The following is a 9,181-nucleotide window of genomic DNA, read 5'->3' on the forward strand; positions in this document are numbered from 1 at the left end:
TGGAGTGTTACAAGTTCTTGGTGCATAAAGAAGATCTGTAAAGTTGCAAAGACTAAAGTCTCAAATCCAAAAAGATATTCTTTATAAAAGTTAAGTCAACCACTCCTACCTAAAACGGCTCGTTCTAACACGCCCCCACATATCTACGTCACGATATGGGAAGATTTGCATAACACTGCCCAAATGTTCATGCAAAGAATGAAGGCGTAACTTTTATTCCCGCTGTTGCCACCGCCGCCATGTTGTGGAGATGCTGTGTGTTTCGTTGTGAAAGTGAAACTACTTTGTTTGACCTTCCAAAAGAGGACATAACTAGAAATCATTGGTTAAGTTGTATTTACAACACTGTTCCAGAACAGTCCAACCCAAATATTTAGATGTGTGCTGCGCATTTTACAGAGGACGAGGACTGTTACCTGGAAGAGTAGCCTACAATGCCGGTGTCTGTTTCTATAAAGTGGGGCAATTCCAACTTTTCAAGGACAGTCTGGCGCTTCTGACTCCACAGCCTGTAAGTACGTTTACATATTTAAAGAATCATTAGTTTTGATCAGTGTAAAGTAGAGCTTGTTGTTTGTTGTTTCTCCGATCACAAATGCAGACAAGGGTCTTATGTTTTCGCGGCACAATACGCAATGCAACACGTAAAAAGACAGTATAAGTCATTATAATCAGTAATTATGTCCCCACTGGATGCAACAAATGCCTCATTTATAATGGGTTTTATTGGTTTTGTTTTGTCATCACGGGAGATGGCATCACAATATGTTAAGGAGCGTAACATTTCCATCACGCGCTTCAGGAATTTGGCCAATCACAACGCACTGGATAGCTGGCCAATCAGAGCACACCTCACTTTTTAGAATGATGTGCTTTGTAAAAATTGACATGTTTCAGAAAGGAGGGGCATAGAGGAGAAACAATAATGTATAATATGTGGAAAATAATGTGTTTTTTTAACCTTAAACCGCATAAACACATTAAACCAAATACACAAAATAATGTTCTTTTTAGCAACGTCATATGACCCCTTTAAATACATTTAAAAATAAATAAATACTATATAATATATATATATATATATATATATATATATATATTATATATATATATATATAATTAGCATGCGCAAGGTTAGGGGTTTGATCCCCGGGCACACATGATAGGTAGAAATTGATAGCCTGAATGCACTGTACGTCGCTTTGGATAAAAGCGTCTGCTAAATGCATTAATTTAATATAAATACAATTATATTTTATTTATACTTAATATTGAATAATTACTTTTCTGTTATGTAACACCCATTTAAAGTTTCTTTAAAAACACTAATAATTTAATGACCTGTTGAAGCTTGTATATACAGATCTATCATTTTCTATTTTTCTTTTCTTTTCTTTTCTTTTCGCTTTCTTTTCTTTTTCTCTAAAATATACATAATATACTAAAATATATATAACAGACAGACAGACAGACAGACAGACAGACAGATAGACAGACAGATAGATAGACAGATAGATAGACAGATAGATAGACAGATAGATAGATAGATAGATAGATAGATAGATAGATAGATAGATAGATAGATAGATAGATAGATAGATAGATAGATAGATAGATAGAACTGCTCTTCAAACTATTTCATGGGGTATTTAAAAATAAACTTGTGAACCTCAGCTATGCAGGCCTGGTTTTTACACCTGTGTGTTTGTGTCTTTATGCTATCGTTCGGTTCCAAGAGATGATAAGAAAGCGACCATTTCTATTTTCCAAAAAATGACCAACACTTGCCTGCCATTTCAGCCTCCTCTACCGCCAACATGAATACATCAGAAGACTCTGATCCAACACACAAGTTCAATCTCACATTCAATGAGCGTCCATCTCATACTGCCTTGGTAGTTTTCTACCAACTTAACGATCATACTTCAGTATGACTTCAAAGCCAGTTGGCTGCTTCCACAGAAAGGACGACCTCCTTGAGCCTCACCAACAGGATGCAATCTAACTGGCAATAACCAATGTGAAATCATTATGAAAATTATTTCTGTTGTACATGAAATAACCTAGTTAATGGTGTAGCCTAGCAACACAGAGCTTTGGGTGTGCTTGCGAACATGTATGCAGAAGAACATGCTTCCCTGGGCTTCGGCAGCTTTGATGGCATAAATTTGAATAGCATAAGATGGTCCAATTCCATCCCCCACCGTCAGAGAGGTGACATAGCTCAGAGTCCTCGTACAAGCACCGCTAAACCAGTGTTTGCTCAGTAAAGCAGTCAGTAAAAAGAGCAGAAAGCTGTTTAAATCCCTCTCAACCCTCTGTCCCACTCATAGTACTAATGGTGCATGGGCCCGTAACATGAATAATGAGCGTAACACCCATTAACACACGAGCACCTGGGCTTATTGTACTCTCTGGGCTGGATAACAGTGTGTGTGTGAGAGAGAGATAGAAATGAAAAGAATGACTAAGAAGATGAAAGAGGCTATGTGTATATGAATATTCAACATATCTCTAGAACAGGCTAATAGATTAAAGAGAGTAAAATGGGCTGCTCACGTGATTTTGGGTGCATCTGAAAGTCTCGTCACATCACGTATGCACACTAACATGCATTTCTTTGCCATTTTGTGTCGATAGTGATTTATTTCTGGTTGTAGCCTCACTATGTTCATAAATATCAGCAGAAATGCCTGATTTATCTGCTGTAAGTTTGGTATGAACCACAAAATCTCAAAGCTGATAAGTGTGATATCTATCTCTGGTATTACCAATGCATGTTCCTGTTCATCCCCTCCTTATCTTTTCACTGTATTCTCCCTCCATTTTCTCTAAGCCTAGTTTTTGACCTTCCATTTTGTCCTTCAATGTCTCCGCTCTTCCCGTTTTTCTTCCGCAGCCTCATCTTTTCTCTCTACCTCCCCAGGTGAGGGATTGGAGGGGGTTGGGTATGCACTTGCTCAACCTTTCCCCTCTTTTCTTTATGTCTCTAGAAAGAAGGAATATATTTGTAGGTGTGTTAAATATCGTATTTTATAGAGTAGAGAACAGAATTAGTCATGTGAAATGGTGAGGTGTTAAGACTTCAGAGAAGCAGAAAAGTTCACTTCATAATACTTTTTTTTTCGCTTTCCTTCTCACTTTGATAGTCTGTCTGGAGAACGATTGATAAATTGCTCCATCCTCTCTCATATTGAGCTCCGGGCTGCCGATGACTTGAGGCACTGAAAGATGGAAAGGAGGAGCCGAGCTGCCAAAAAAAAAAATGGATCAGTTCTTTGAAATTAAAGAGCAACTTTTTTCTTCTATTTTTAGATGTAAAATCTGCTGGAGGGTTTGATGAAACTGTTTGCTTTGCCTGTACTGAAGGAATATTCCAGGTTAAGTACAAGTTAAACTCAATCGACTGTGTTTTTGGTGTAATCTTGATTACCACTAAAGTTAATTTTCACTTGTCCCACCTTTTCTTGAAAAGAAAAAAAAATACACTTAGAACACCATTTAAAATTTTGGGGTAGTAAGATTTTTAAATGTTTTTGAAAGAAGTCTCATATGCTCACCAAGGTTGCATTTATTTGATTAAAAAATAAAGTAAAACAGTAATATTATGAATTATTATTGCAATTTAAAATAACTTTTCTATTTTAATATATATTAAAATGTAATTTTTTACGGTGATGGCAAAGCTGAATTTTTCTGAAATTATTATAATATAGCCTACTGATTCAGTGCTCCAGAAATCTTTCTTATTATTATCAGTGTTGAAAACAGTTGTGTTGCTTAATATTTTTGTGGAAACTGTGATGTGTTTTTTTCAGAATTCTTTGATGATTTGTGTTTATTTGAAACCTTTTGTAACATTTTAAAAGTCTTTACTGTCAGGACTTTAATGTGTTCTTGCTGTATTCATTTTTTTTTTTAAATAAAGTAAAGTAATGAAACCAAACTTGTGAACAGTTGTGAATAACAGAAGCAAACAGGGCCATAAACATTGCAGACTGTTTCAGTTGTAAAGCCATAAGATGTGAACAATAGGTGGGGTTAACATTTTAGTCTCACAATTAACTTATTAAGCTTTTCTGTGTGAAGTTACATCCAATTTTACACAGTCCTAAACCTAAAACCCTAACATGACTGTAAAATAATTATTTAAAACTGTTTTACTGCTCAGATAAAAAAATGATTTACCATAATTGCTTGTATAAATTATAAGCTTCACAGTCCTGCTATTAAAACCTTAATGTTTGCTTTTTGTGGTTATTATACTACAAAATAAATAAATAAATAAATAAATAATAAAAATAAAAATGCTATATGGAGCTTAACTTGTATAGAACTTTCCTTTATTGCATTCTGGTTGAAACAAGAAAGGTCATGTGATTCAAGTCTTTCATCTTTTTGAGCCTTAATTTTGATCGTTCACAACAGTAGCCTCTTCCGAATGGATCTCAAACCCTCTCCTTCTCAGGAGCAGCCAGCCTCACCTGTAGAGCGGGAGAAGAAAGAGTGGGAGATGCAGGAGACTGAGATACTGCCCTCAGGGTGTGAATTCTCATTTATCTGTTAGTGTCCATCTCTCCATGCTGGAGGTGAAGGATAGAGCGTGCTGGGGAAGGAATGAGGCAAGAGCTTATCTCTTTGAGAGACGGGGATTTAGAGAGAAATCATATCAAAACCCTTCACCTGTGAGGAGTATATGTGTGTAATGGTCTGACTGAGTTCACACACAGTATACAAGCTCAGTCTGCATTTTCATCCAAACCTAACCCTTTTCTTCTGTATACATGCAATATGCATTTTGATCAAATCCTGTTTTCTTTATTGTAAAGTGCAATAAATGCTACCTTACAGAGACATTTGTACCTGAAATAACCTGTAGATTAAGTTGTGTTGGTGTAACGTAATGTATTTAGGCATTCATTGATGTTTAATAATATTATACGATCAAACCAAATCCTTTCAATAAAAACACAAAAAAAAAGGTAGAATAGTATAAAAAATTACAATCTCAAAAAATGGCATTAATTAAAATAAAGAAGTGTGTGTTTGTTTAAAATAAATAATTGTCATAAAGGAGTCTCAATTTTTGATATTACAACACAAATCAGCTCAAGAGATGACAACCCAGATCCTTTTTCATTGTCATTACTTGGAAATGTGTCAGTACATTTTATTGCATTTCCCATATAATTCGCTTGTCAATTACTGCAGCAGAACTGCAGTCAGAACTTGAAAACCAACACACGCTAATATCATTGAACAAAAGAAAACACTAATGTAAACCAGAACATAACAAACCCCTCATCCCCCTCCCCATTCACTCTCTATCCCCTTTGATACTCCTTGCACTTTTCAAAATATCGCTTTGCACTTGCTCTAAAAACAGCTATGTGACTAGAACTAGGTTATGAAAGCATGCTTCTCAATAAAATCTCATTCAAAATGTAAAAGCTTGCAATCCATATAAAGCTGTAACAGGAAAAGAGTATGCATGCATTTCAGAAGGACTGAGCCATAATATGCAGCCAATCAACTACTTCTTACCAAACAACTGCAATAACAACACACCACAACAAATCACCAATTAAAATTCTCACATCCTTAACATCCAACACACCAAAAATTATAATTTCCATAAGATTGAAAAGATCTATACCTCTTTATTCATAAATTCATTAATTCATCCAACCGTGCTTGTGAAAAGCACATTTCCATGCAGAAATCATTTATTTGCATGGCACTAGGGTTTTAGAATGTTAGTGCACAGCTTATGCTGTTTAAAACCTCCTGGGCAAATAATGACCATTGCAATGTTTCCCTCTCCTGTTCTTTCTCTCTCTCTCTCTCTCTGCTGTTTTATAGGCCTAAAGTGAATCCAATTTTCTCCTATCAGCTCGGCAATGTTCTCACATCCGTAATGACAACCTCCCAGTCCAATTACAGAAAATTAACGAAGCCTCGTTGAACAATTCTAAATATTTAACGAGAGAGATCTCGACATGCTCGTAGGGCTGAATGGGGCCATCGCTGGAAGCAAATGTGCGTAAGGTTATGTGAGAATAAGATAACATTCTGGAAAAACCTGGGACATATCTGCTCTTTTGTATTGGCATGAATGATTTAGCAAAAGTCACTGTCAGAAAAAAAGATACAATAGCTGGAGCTATTAGGAGGGCAGTGTATGCATTCTAAGCTAGCTACGCAGAAGTCGTACATCACTAACATTGTCTCTGCGCTGAATTCAGTTCGATTTAAATGACATTCACCAACACTGACGGCAGAATTTGGAATCTCCACTCGTATTTGTAATAAAGACCCATAGCAATGTGCTGCTGACTGATATTATTGTCATTATTTTCATCACTGTTGACCCATAAACTGTATTTTGGCTTTGAAGGATTTCTCTCTCTGGTTGCTTAATACTGAAGCCAGAAAACAAACTGTGTCCATTTTTTTTCTGGCATGGCAGCCCTCAGTCTGTTAGCACACACACTGATGCTATTACAACTGACCACATGAGAAGGCCTACTGGAGGATACAAAACTAAATTAAAAAGATTTTGTACAGTCAGTTACTACTGAATTTCAAATAATTTTTAGCCTCAAATGACCATATGTCAAATGACTATACCTGATGCATACTTTGCACAAAAATGTGGCCGAAATCATAATTACAGTCTTTGAAAGATATCCAGGGTGTTGTTTAAGGCACTTAAAAGTGAGTAAATTAAATATCTAGGGCAATCAGAATGTACAAAAACAGAGGAAACATGAATTCACAATTTAATATCCAGTATTGACTGAGATGATAAATTTTAATTTAAATGCATTTGGCAGACACTTTTATTCAAAAAGGCTCACATTTTATCAGTTCTTGCTTTTCCTGGGAATCAAACTCATAACATTGCCATTGCTAGTGCCATGCTCTGTTTAGAAAGGCTCTTGTATCTTGTATTTTTTAAGAAAAAAGTGTTGGTAGTTGTGTGTTAGTTTGTGTTTTTATGTGAATGAAGGGTTTTTTGATTGCTCCATATGGCTGGCCTTTGCTTGTTGTATATTTCAAAGGCGGTAACATAAGGCTGTGAGTGAGACAGGGATAGAGAGATGCATATAGATAAAAAGAGAAACAAATAAAGAGACTTATACTGACTTTCAAGCAGCTGGCAATGAAACAGACAGACAGGCAGCAACCACATAAACCAGAGTGAAAGAAGTAGGTCAGAACGATGGAGAAACGGAGAGAGAGAGATTGTCTGGAGAGACTCTGAGCTGGTGAGGAGAGGGAGAATGGAAATGATGAGATGGCTTTCATGCCCTCTTTTGTTTTCATCTCCATTTTCATCTCGGGTTCAGGGAGGAGATGGCGTGATGATGCCACGGGAGGCAAACAGGGTCCAGCTGGCACCTGAAGTGGTGTTGAGTGACATTGATTGACAGAAGCCTCTACTAAATTACAGGAAACACCAGACTCTGTGTTATTCATGCCGAGAGATTTGACAGCACCATGCAACTTGAAGTACATTGTGAACGTTTGTTCTTTCAGTTTTTCACACACACACAACACACACACACACACACACACACACACACACACACACACACACACACAGGGTTCCATGTTTTATGGGAACATTCCATAATGGTTTTTCTACTGTACAAACTGTATTCTTTATACTCTTAACCTAACCCTACATCTAAACCCCTCATACAAAACTTTCTGCATTTACAAAAAAGCTTGTTTTCTCATAAGGGATTAAAAAAAAGGTCAACATAAGGTCAACATTGACTGTCCCTGTGGGGACATTTGGTCACCATAACAAAGGGAATACAAGTACACAAACACACACACACACACACATGCACACATGCACACGAACACATACATGCACTTCAGAAATCAACCAGATACATGCACTTTTCCAGAAATCAAAGGGTTAGTTCACCCAAATATACTTATGTCATGTGATGTATTCATAACATCCGTTCCATCACAGTTTAACTTTTAGATTTGAGTTAGAGCTTTCATTTGAGAATGTATTTCATATACTGTCCCGTCCAGAAAGGTAATATTTCATTTGTGAACATCAGAGGTCTTGAATATTTTGAAGCATGGGAAGGCTAATCCCTAAACTGCAGACACTTGAGACAGAACGCTGACATCAAACCAAAAATTTTCGATGCTTCAAAAATTTCTATATGTCATACTTTGAAGATTTTTTTATTACCCTTTCTATACGTGGACAGTATACTGTACATAGATACCTCATATGAGGGACAGAAAGCTCTCGGATATATCTATAATATCTTAAACTTGGTTCCGAAGATGAAATCTTACGGGTTTTAACATTATGAGGGTGATTTATTAATCTAATTTTAGTTTGGGTGAACTAACATTTTTTATTTTTATTATTATTATATTATTTTATCTACTATTGGTTATATATATATATATCGTATAGATATATATATATATTATTATTATTATATCAAGGCTTATTATTTTAATTTTTATGTTTTTATTTGAAAAAAAAAAATCAGCACAAGATGATTGGCATTATGTAAATATCATCTGGTATTAACTAAAAATGTTTTTATTTGAAAAAAAAAAATCAGCACAAGATGATTGGCATTATGTAAATATTGGCATTTTGACTTTTAATGCAGGCGGGTTGTAAAGGTTTAAAGTTTTATATTATATGCACAATGCATCAGAAAGCAAAACTAAAATTTAAATGTTGCCATTAATGCCCTGTTATTTTAGTTTTAGAGATATTCCCAGTTATGTTAGTTTTTGTTTTAATTTCAGTTAACAAAAATCTTTTTTATCAAGTTTAACTTGATTTAAGTCTCTTTTAGATTTCATTTCCATAATATACATTAGTTTCCATAATGAAGGTGCTTCAGACATCACAACAAGCATTTTAGTTATGGTATTCAATGATAAAAAGCTTTAGTATTCAGTGAAGCCCAAAATAAATGAGTGTAAACTGTTTGAAAATACAATATCACAATCACAGACATTTCTCAAAGGACCTTATAAGTTGACCAAAAATCTGCTGGTAATTTTCTCTGTAACTTTTGCAGAAGGTGTGTGAGAAAAACAAAGACATGTTTATTTTCGATGGGATAGAAATCACAAAGTTTATTAATTTCCATGAAGCACAAATTGTGACTTACTCAGG

This window comes from Cyprinus carpio, chromosome B19 (assembly GCF_018340385.1).
Source record: "Cyprinus carpio isolate SPL01 chromosome B19, ASM1834038v1, whole genome shotgun sequence".
Classification (NCBI taxonomy): Eukaryota; Metazoa; Chordata; class Actinopteri; order Cypriniformes; family Cyprinidae; genus Cyprinus; species Cyprinus carpio.